The sequence below is a fragment of the Sarcophilus harrisii genome, chromosome 4 (assembly GCF_902635505.1).
Source record: "Sarcophilus harrisii chromosome 4, mSarHar1.11, whole genome shotgun sequence".
NCBI classification, from domain to species: Eukaryota; Metazoa; Chordata; class Mammalia; order Dasyuromorphia; family Dasyuridae; genus Sarcophilus; species Sarcophilus harrisii.
In genome coordinates this window covers 244,217,117-244,227,832 of record NC_045429.1, presented here as the reverse complement: position 1 = coordinate 244,227,832, position 10,716 = coordinate 244,217,117, and positions in this window count along the sequence as shown.

Here is a 10,716-nt window from a genome sequence, read left to right as displayed (position 1 = left end):
CTTGCTTGCATGGTTAATTATTACAGCTAGATGAAGTTTGGAAGGAGTAACATTATTTATTTAAAGTTTATAATACACCAAGAAATCAAGTCTTGAAGAAAAACAAACAATAATAATAGAACTGGGCCTAAACCACTGGTCTTGACTTTTCACTCTGAAATTCTTTCAACTATATTATAATGCTAATCAAAACACTTCATTTGATAATGAGAAAACAGAGTATTAGATAAATCAAGTGTCTCTTTTTAGGTCCCTGCTACTTTGTTTTGGCAGACTCAAGGTTAAAATAAAAATCTTTCATTCCAAAGCAAAGGCTTTCTCCACAAATCAGTTCTAAGGATAAAGCCTTATTTAACTATTTGTTATCAGTATATCCAGGCTATCAGAATTTTTCTTAGAGACCCAAACAAGGTCTGAAAAGGCAGAGAAATAGTATAGTTATTTTTGTGAAATATAGGAAAGAATGTCTTTCTTTGATTGAATTGTCCTTATTCAAAGCACTAAAATGATATTTATAAAACAAAAAATCAGGATTGCTTTTGACTGCTTATGATGCGAGTACTACAATTTTATTGAGAAACTTTTTTTTTTCCTTTTATTTTCTGGCACTTTTAAAAGAAGCACTTTCCGAGTCATCTGGTATTATGAAGTAAAATAAGTCAATTAAATCAGGGCAGAGTAGATATTTACTTTGGGAATAATTTCTTTTCAATGTCTTTTTATTTCCCTGTAAAGATTAAATATTCAGTGATATATTTTGTGTAATAAGATTTATGTATCTAAGGCCCCCAAGATTTGCTCTACATAAAGCTTTCAGTGAAGCAATCTCTAGCTGCTTAAGGAACAGGCTGCTGGTGTTTTTATCCCAGGCCTGTGAAGCCTGGAAGACAGGCTGCTGTCACACCATATTTCATCCCACAGGTCCTGGAGCTCATATTTTTCATGCTTGGTAATGTAGGAAGTGATTCACCCTACCACATCTAATGAGTTATTTTCTAGAAATGCCATATCTACATAGGCCTGCCAAGTACAACTCATCAAGGCATTGGAATTGTTTATGCATGTCTCCTTTTGTGTACAAGGAAAATTGTAAACATGCTTTGTGAATTTTACTTTTAAATGTGCCAAACAGCAGGAAGGGAGCAATTAACTTTGACTGTCTCACATAGTTTCCTAGGGAATTTGAGTCACTCTAGTGAGTGTGTGTGTGTGTGTGTGTGTGTGTGTGTGAGAGAGAGAGAGAGAGAGAGTAAGAGAGAAAGAGAGAGAGAGAGAGAGAGACATAGAGCCCGAGATTACACTTTTTAAAATATGAATTAAAGTTTTTCTCCTGATAAAGGTAATTTTGCAAACTTGGAATACTTTATACCCTGTTCAAATGTATCTTATTTTGGCCTGACCATTTCCAAAGAGCAGTAGGATGTTATAATGTGCAATGCATTCTAAAACTACATCATGCATTCTGAAACTAAAGTTTAACTATAATTCAAAGTATTGTTGAGGTGTTGACCAAATGTTGAGGTCTAGATTTGGGGTACCTAAATGAAATTAGGGTTTAGTTAAGGTCTAGTGGCAGGTTTGGGGTACAGGGAATCAAACAGAGTTCCCCTGCAGCCCCTTGGATTTGGCGCAAGGATACGGCAGTATATGAGGTCTAGTAGCGGTGCGGATTTCCCAATAAAAACATTTATTGGCCCAGAAGCTAGATTGATAAAAGACGTTTATTACTGAGTTTAGAAGTAGGAGATAGGTGAAGGTAGAGATAAGGAGGACACTGAACAGAGGGTCCCGTGTACAGAGGGTCCTCACATGGCTGGCATGTTTGGAATCTCTGCAAAGAGGGGTTCCCAGCATGGCCCTTTTAAGTCAGAGACTTAGTTCTAGAGGCTTTAGGGTGTAGCCCCAAAGTTGGCTCAGATCTGGGTGGGGCTGGGACAGGTCCGGATCTTCTATTGGAATTCAAAGAGACAAGGATTTGTGAGTCAAAGGGTAATTTACATTAACTAGGGGGGATTGGGAATCAAAGATTGGAATCTTTCCCCCATCAGTTTTATCTATGGGATATTTCTTTCTCTGAGTAAATTGTGACTCTGTTAGATGATTTTTGATATCCATAATAGCAGTTTGGAAATGAGTGCCTAACTACATCTTTGCATATTATAGTCACAGAGACCATATCCTTATATTTGTAAAAAATAAATGCTACACTTTAAAAAAAATCAAATATGTGTATATATGTATATTTTCTTATATTCAGTGTTCTCACTTGAAGAAAAAAACCTTTAAGCTTAAAGTTAATTTCAAATAGCTTAAAAATTTTGTCATTTATAATAACAGTAGTAACAATAATCGTCTGAATATCTATGCTCAAGAAATTTACATTCTGTTTAAAAGAAACAGGACTTAATTAGTGCTGGGTGGTGAAAGCAGATTTGTGTAAATATATATGCACATTATAAAATATGTAATATGTGTGTATATGTTATTTAATATTGCAGAATATAAATTATATAATATATACAAAGCATGTATATCATAAATACACATATAGCTAGAACTAATATACACATGATATAAACATATATGTATGTGTATGCAAATATACATGAATAATTGCCACATCAGCAACTTAATAAATGTAAGAAACTTCTAGAATCAAAACAGATTAATATTTATTCTGATAACTTTTTTAGAGAATGTTTGGGGCAGTAAGAAGTTATATAATTTGCCCAGGCTTATAATCAGTATGGGTTAAATGTCAGAATTGATCTCAATTTTCTTGTCTTTGAGACTAGTTTTCTGTCCATTATAGCATAGTGCATTCAAGCTGACCATTCTATGTTACTTTTAGATTTATGTAGTGGGTGAGAATTGGAAGGAGTTATGATAAGTGGTGATTAGATATACAAACTGCTTAAATTACTACCTACTAGATTTTTTTTTTTTAATTTTTCACCATCATTTTTTTTTTTCCTTCATGATCTTGCTTATTTTGTGATTGATCAGGAATAAGAGAGAAAGAATGCAACTTTATGGTCATCTTTGTACTATGAACCAGCTATGCTGGCAATCCTTCTTATTTCCCTTTTCCACTGCAGTCTTGGTAAGTTGTTCTTTAGGCTGATGATGGGTGACATTTTGACTAAAACCAGCACTCCATGTCATTTTCATATTCAAGCTTATCATTCTATGTTACTTTTAGATTTATGTAGTGGTTTTGTAGTATGTAGCTTTTATTTATTTATAAATTTGAGTGTTTAATCTTGATCTAATGAAATTGCTGAAAGTTATGTTGACTCAGTTTCTCATTGTTCTCAGTTCTATTTACCAAATAGAGACTCTGGTAAGAAAGTAGACACTACGTGGTAGGGGTAATTAGATAGACAAATTGTATAAATTACTACCTACTAGACTAACAAAAAAATTCTTTAGCATCAACTAGTAGTTATACATATTCTATAAAATTAAAATAACTGATCATAGCCAATATGTGTATCTATTCACAAGATGATTATTTTATTCTAGACTCTAAAACATTATTACTTCTTATTTGAACCATAACAGAAATTCATTTTCTCCCGTTTTCCAGGCTCCCAATTGCTGGCTTTTCATTTGTAATTCATCTTCTGAAGCCTTCAAATCAACAATCCAAAACCACTTCACTCTACTAGAAAACAAAACAAAACAAAAAAAGTGACCTCCAATTTAAAATGAAAATTCTTCACTTTGTTATTTAAAGCATTCCACAATCTAGTTTCCACTTACCCTTAGAGCAAGTGATTCCTTTACTAGCTTTCTTCTTTCTAGTCAATTTTCTCTACTTGCTATTCCATGAATTTAAAAAGCTGGCTCCTGGCTGTGTTCTCTTTGCATAGTCTCCTACTCTGGGTTTGTAATCTATTTTGTTTTTTAGCAATGCAAAATATAAGACCCTCTGGCTCTGATGATTATATCAAGTGCTGCTTCTTACAGGAAGCATTTCTTGTTTTTCTGCTACTCCATTGTTAGTGATTGCACTTTCCTAAACATTGCTTTTATTTATTTATAGATTTGAATGTTTAATTTTGACCTAATGAAATTGCTAAAAGTTAAGTTGACTCAGTTACTTTTTGTTCTTAGTTCTATTTACCAAATAGTGTTGGTGGAGACTCATGTAAGAAAGTAGACACTAAATCTGCAGCTTTTGTATCACCTGCTTTTTTAGTCACATAACTCTACCTGTAAATTATCAAGCTTTCAATAGTTTGGGAAGGAACTGAGATTCATGGGGCCAAACTTCTTTTGCTGAACTGTATCTATCTGGATTATTTTAAAATTATCTATAAAAGCTGTCTCCACCTTGGAGATGATGAGATTTAGCCAACAGATGTTGGGGAGAGAGTATGTTTTATCTCAAAAGAATACTAGGTTCATAGCCAGTGTTGCAGGCTGTCTCAAAAGAATTTATAGGCTTAGCTCTCCAAATCAAGAGGCAAAAATGTTATTATGCTGTTGCTAAGAGCAGGCTAAATGCATTAGGGTTTTTAGCAAGTAAAAAGAGATTTTAGCAGTTAATATGGAGAAAGACAAGATCCCTTAAAGGAACTCACTATGAACCTAAAAAAAAAAATGTCATTATGGAGGAAGACACTATTAAGGTGTGGCAAGTTTCCTAATGAACCCTAGACTCCATAAGGCAAACTAACCCTACAAAAGATGTTGGGAAAAGCTATTACAAGAAGAAAGAAGCCATAAAATAGGATTACATTGATTGGTGGGCTAACCCTAAAAAGGATATAGCAAACTGAGATTCTTTTAGAGAGGAAATATAATCTGAGGATGGGATGAGCTGGAAATGGCATCATATTTTGGCTTTCTGATTGGATACAGAAACTTTAGTTTTGTCAATGCATAGAATCCTGCTGAGAATTATCCTAGAGAACTCTTCCTCCCATAGGGCTATGCTGAAAGGTGCACTTAAAAAACTCAAGACCTAATTGAGATCAAAAGTTCAAGATACTCAGTCCTCTTCCCTGCTTGCCTCAGCCAGCAATATATAAATTCAGGCTTTCTCTCTTTGTACCTCTTCTTGAAATCTAGCGCCCATTAAAAATCTGGAGTTCCACCCTATCTGAGCCATTGTTGCTCTCCAGTGATATGCTTATCCCCATGTTGGTATTTAGAAGTACTTATAATAAAATCCTTTTATTTAGTTAATCAGAGTGAAAGCCCAAAGGAAAGAATTTCCCTCATTGACAGAATGTAAACTTCATGAGGGTAGATATTATTTCTGATTCTAATGATAATGATGATGCTTACTATTATTACTATTACTTTTATTATCATGGTTGTAATTTTAATAATAACCTTAGAAAAATCATAAAGCACTTTAAAATTTGTAAAACAAATATTATTCTATTTCACAACAATCGTAGGTGGGAAGCATTCATCATCCTCACTTTACAGATGAGGAATTTGGGATCACACTGCTACTAAATTTCTGAGCCTAAATTTCAAAATCAGTGTTTCCTATGGATTGTACATTTTTTATAAAAAGGGGTGGGGAGGAGACATAAACAATTTTACTTGGTCAGTCTAATAATCTCTCCATTTAAAGTCTATAGAACCTGAATTACTGTCCAAGGTATTTTCTGAGGCAAGCAGGGAGGAGCACTGACAAGATTATTTAAGTGGGTCTTTTGTTCCAAGTAGGATTTTTGTTGCTTGCATTGACAAATCAAATAGCACAGTTACTATATCCAATCTGAAGGTCAAGTTATGATGTCAATAATCTTCAGTTTATTATTTCCTGATAAAAGAATTTAGATACATCTTAATCCCCTCTTAAACTCTCTCTCTTTCTTTCTCTCTCTTTTTTAGGAATTTATTCTGCCTAAACCCACATTAATTATGAGTTCTGCTAGGAAACTTTGCTTCTAGGTTTCTCCTTGTTAATAGTTTACTCTCTTTTGGAACTTAGCATGCCAGTCAATAATGTAATAATAAAAATTCTACCTCTTGATTTGGTGATTTAAGTCTGCACATTCATTTAAGACACCTTATGATACTGGTAGGAAAATCCAATGTATTTTGGCATCCAAAACCACTCTTCCCAAATTTTGGTGGTCCATATGTGAAGAGCCTAAAACCCATTTTGGGATTTTTCAGCAGTTTTTGCTATTGTACACATTTAATAAATGTTACTGACTGATTATAACGTAAAACAGTTGTTTGAAGTACTTTGAGCTTAGTGTTTTCAAAAGAATCCATTCTTGATTGGCAAATCATCATGCAACCAGCATTTGTCAGAGTTAGGACTTTCTGCTCTTCTAAATTATCTGGTATGTACTTATCTATATATTTGTTATCTCCTCTGTTAAAATAAAACCTGCTTTAATCAATCAAATATGGATTTAACAACCAGTACGTGGCATACACTGCCATATGCACTAGAGATTCAAAGAAAACAAAATAATAATGATATTTAATATAACAATGCAAATAATAAATTCCTTATTTTCAAGGAGCTCAGTCTAACATAGAAGACAGTGTATAAATATCAATTTATAAATAATATATACAGGATAAATTGAGGCATAGAGATGAGTGTTGATTGACTGACTGATTGACTTGATTTAGTATTTCTGTTTGCAAAATCAACTTTGTAGCCTCACTGACATATTGTCTCAACTTTGAAAATACGAAGCCATTTTTTAGTGTTTTTTGAACCGAATTGAATTCACCATTCAGTCTACCATCAGGCAGAACAAATGAAGACAGTACCATGTGGATCACACACAAAATGACAATAATAATAGATAATAAAAATTATTGAACTTAATATTTGTATAGCTAGTGCTTTACAATTATTATCTAATTTGATCTCTGGAGGGATAACAACTCTGGATATAGTTGTTATTATTGTGACAATTTTAGTGGAGAAAAGTGGAACAAAGGTTTAATGACTTGCTCATAATATAAGCCTAAATTTGAACCTAGGTCTTCCTAACTCTAGGCCCGGTGTTCTATACATTGCATCACCTCTCAGTCTCTAACTTTTATAACTAAGGAAGTTTTGCAAAAGAAATAGGAAAAACACCCTTATTTGCTTTTTTTTTTAAAGCTTTTTATTTTCAAAATCTATGCATAGATAGTTTTTAACATTTACCTTTACAAAACCTTGTGTCCCAATTTTTTTTTCTACCTTTCCTCTCCCTCATCCTCTTCCTTAGATGGCAAGTAAGCCAATAAATGTTAAACGTGCAATTCTTCTAAACATATTTCCACAATTATGATGCTGTACAAGAAAAATCAGATCAAAAAAGGGAAAAAAATGAGAAAAAACAAAAATCAAGCAAACAACAAAAAAAGTGGAAATACTATGTTATAATACACACTCAGTTCCCACATTCCTCTCTCTGCACAGATGGCTTTCTCCATCACCACCAACGGTGGTGGCCTGAATCATCTCATTGTTAAAAAGAGTCATGTCCATCAGAATTGATCATCATATACTCTTATTGTTGGTATGTACAATGTCCTTCTGGTTCCACTCATTTTGTTGAGATTAGTGTCAGTACAGAGAGTTGTGGGAATCCTTTTTTTTTTTTTTTTTTTTTTTTTTTTTTTTTTTTTGGCCTGCACAGGTCCTTTGTGAAAGAATTCACAATCCCGAAATATTGAATAGCAAAAGGGAATTTTATTGTTGGATGAGAAGTCAGCTTTGCTAGGACACTGACTTCCTCAGTAGCAGAAAAATAGTAAAAGGTTTTTCGCTGAGAAAAGGGTCTCTTCACAGTGGGCAGGAGTCCTAGTAGGCGGCTGTACCAAGAGGAGAGAGAGGTCTCTTGGCAGAAGCAGAATTCCTACTTTGGACATTCTGCAAAGAATGTGAGTGAACAGAAACCTATTTTATGCATAGATATTGGCAGGGGTTTAGGGGGAGTTTGAGCTAATCAGACCAAGTTCTGCTAATTGAAATTATTTTGATGGCTTTTTCAGCCTGAATTTGAATGGGGATCTGACTATCAATGGGGGAGAGGGGTGATTTGCTTTAGAAAAGGCTAGCTAGAAAGATATTCTCTTCCTCATAGACTCTCTGGAGTCTGGGAGGCCAGGAATCAAAGGAGACAGAATTTCAGAGATTTAATTTTACAGATCAAAAGGGGATAGATTTTTTTTCAGAGTTTACCCACATCGATTTTATTAAACGTCAGTTCATATAAGTATCTCCAGGCCTTTCTGAAATCATCCTGCTGATCATTTCTTATAGAACAATAATATTTTATTACATTCAAATACCATAACTTATTCAGTCATTCCCTAACTGATGGGCATCCATTCAATTTCTAGTTCTTTGCCACTACAAAAAGGGCTGCCATAAACATTTTTGCACATGTGGGTCCTTTTCCCTTTTTTATGATCTCTTTGCCATATGTTCCTAGTAGAGACACTTTTGGATCAAAGGGATGCATAGTTTGATAGCCCTTGAACATCATAAGAAATCCTTATTTGAAGAGGATAAAGAAGTCCCCAAGATACAATAATGAAAGAGTTATTAGCTTATCCTTAAAAATCTTAGAGCAGTTTCCATTCAAATCCAATTCATTCATAAAGCTTTGTTTAAGCTCCCTTTATAATTAAAACACTGAGCTAGATCCTTATCATACAAAAAGCTTAAAAAGAGGAAGGCTTTTCTTCAATGTCTGTTCAATTGCTTTCTTTTTATTTGAAGAGCAAAAGTGAAAGAGAGGATAAGCAAGTTTCTGTTTGTTTTTGTTTTTGTATATGAAAAGATGGTAAACTATAATTGGATGACAGAATTGTTGTGACTAAAGAGCTACTTAGATTTGTTTGCTGACTCAACCTCAGCAATTTGGTCTTGATCCCAATTTGCTACATTCTGTTAAGTGAATAGGTGGGTGGGTTTGTTCTGCATGGCCTAGCTAGCTTAATGAGTTTTAATTTCTCTCCCTGGATCACTGTCTTGTCATAGTAGTGGTACTTTCAAAGCTCAATGAAACCAAAATCTGCGTCATTTAGGGTTACCCCCTGATAGATTGTAATATTGTTTTGACAAAAATAATACACTGAAGTAGAAAATAACACACCATCCTAGTTATCTTTGTAAAGAAACCCTCACTGACAATATTAAAACAATAAAATCTAACACACTTAACACATTAGTGGTTGAGCCTCTCAGGTAGGAAGCTGTCCAATATGGTACTGGGAAAAAGCAGAAGGCAACTACAAGTACTAATGAAGCCACTGGGCCGAAGCCAAAAGGAAGTTCTACTGCAGATATGTCTGGCAACCAAGGAAAAGTATGCTGTAAAGATCAATATTTCATAGAAACCTAGAGTGTAAGATCCACAAACAAAGATAAACTTGATGTGGTCATACAGGACATGGATATATTGATATCTTGAATGTCAGTGAATTCAAATAAATGAGAATGGGTGAATTTAATTCAGATAATCATTACATATGGAGTAATAGAGTAGCTTTTATAGTTAATAAAAGTGAAAAAAGCAATACTAGGGGATAATCTCAAAAAAAAATGACATAATGATAATCTGATCAAATACAAGGCAGACTACTGGATATTACAGTGATACAAGTCTATGTTTCAACCACTGATGCCAAAGAGGCCAAAGGTTATAGTTCTATAAAGATCTACAATATTTTCTAGAAATTATACCAAAAAAAAGTATTATATTCATCATAGGGAATTGAAATTCTAAAATAGGAAATCAAAAAGATAAATGGTTTAACAGGCAAGTTTGGCCTTGAAGTACAAAATGGGTTAAGGCAGAAACTAAACGAGTTTTATTAAGATTAACTTGCTAGCCAGAGGAAACTCTTTTCCAACAACCCAAAAGGAACTCTACACATGGACATCACCAGTCCCCAATGACTCACAGCAAACCATCCAAAACTTTTTGTAAAGGCTCCTTTTCCTACTCTTGGGACAGCTATGTGGTATTTATTTAGTTAGTTTTTTGTTTGTGTGTTTTTTTGTTTTTGTTTTTGTTTTGGTCTAGGTGAAAAAGGAGATTCTTTGTCTCAGTTGCTACCTAGCCTTAATCACTGAATGGGTGTGGCCAATTAAACTAAAACCTGATAAAGAACTTAAAAAGCCAAGGTCTCCCATTGTATGCAGGGCCATCTCCAGTCCTCCTGATCTATATCTGGCCACTGGACTCAGATACTTTTGAAGGGGAAAGTGAAAAAAATGACCTTAAACAGCTCTCCCTCACTTAAATCCAACTCACTCGTATGTCATGGCATAGCCTCCTTGATATCATGATCAACAACCAAATAATCAATATCAAAATCAGATAAAGGACAAACTTTCTGGCCAAATATGGAAAACATCTATATATGGTCCATTAAAACAAAAACTGGAGGTTACTGTGACTTAGATCATGAACTGTGAGTTCCTTACTATAAAATATGGATTTAAATTGAAGAAAGTAGGGAAAACAACCACACCATATAGGTGTGACCTAAATAACATACATCACTTATGGATATGAAGTAGAAATGGTTGAAGGGATTATATCGTGTAGATAAAGTGCCTGCAGAAGTATAGAAAAAGGCTCACAAAATTGTATACAAAGCTATAATAATACTACCATCAACAAACTCCAAAGAAAAAGAAAAGCAAGAAATTGAAATGACTTCACAAATTGTTGAGGAAAAAAGAAAAGCAAAAAGTTCAACACAAAGTGGAAA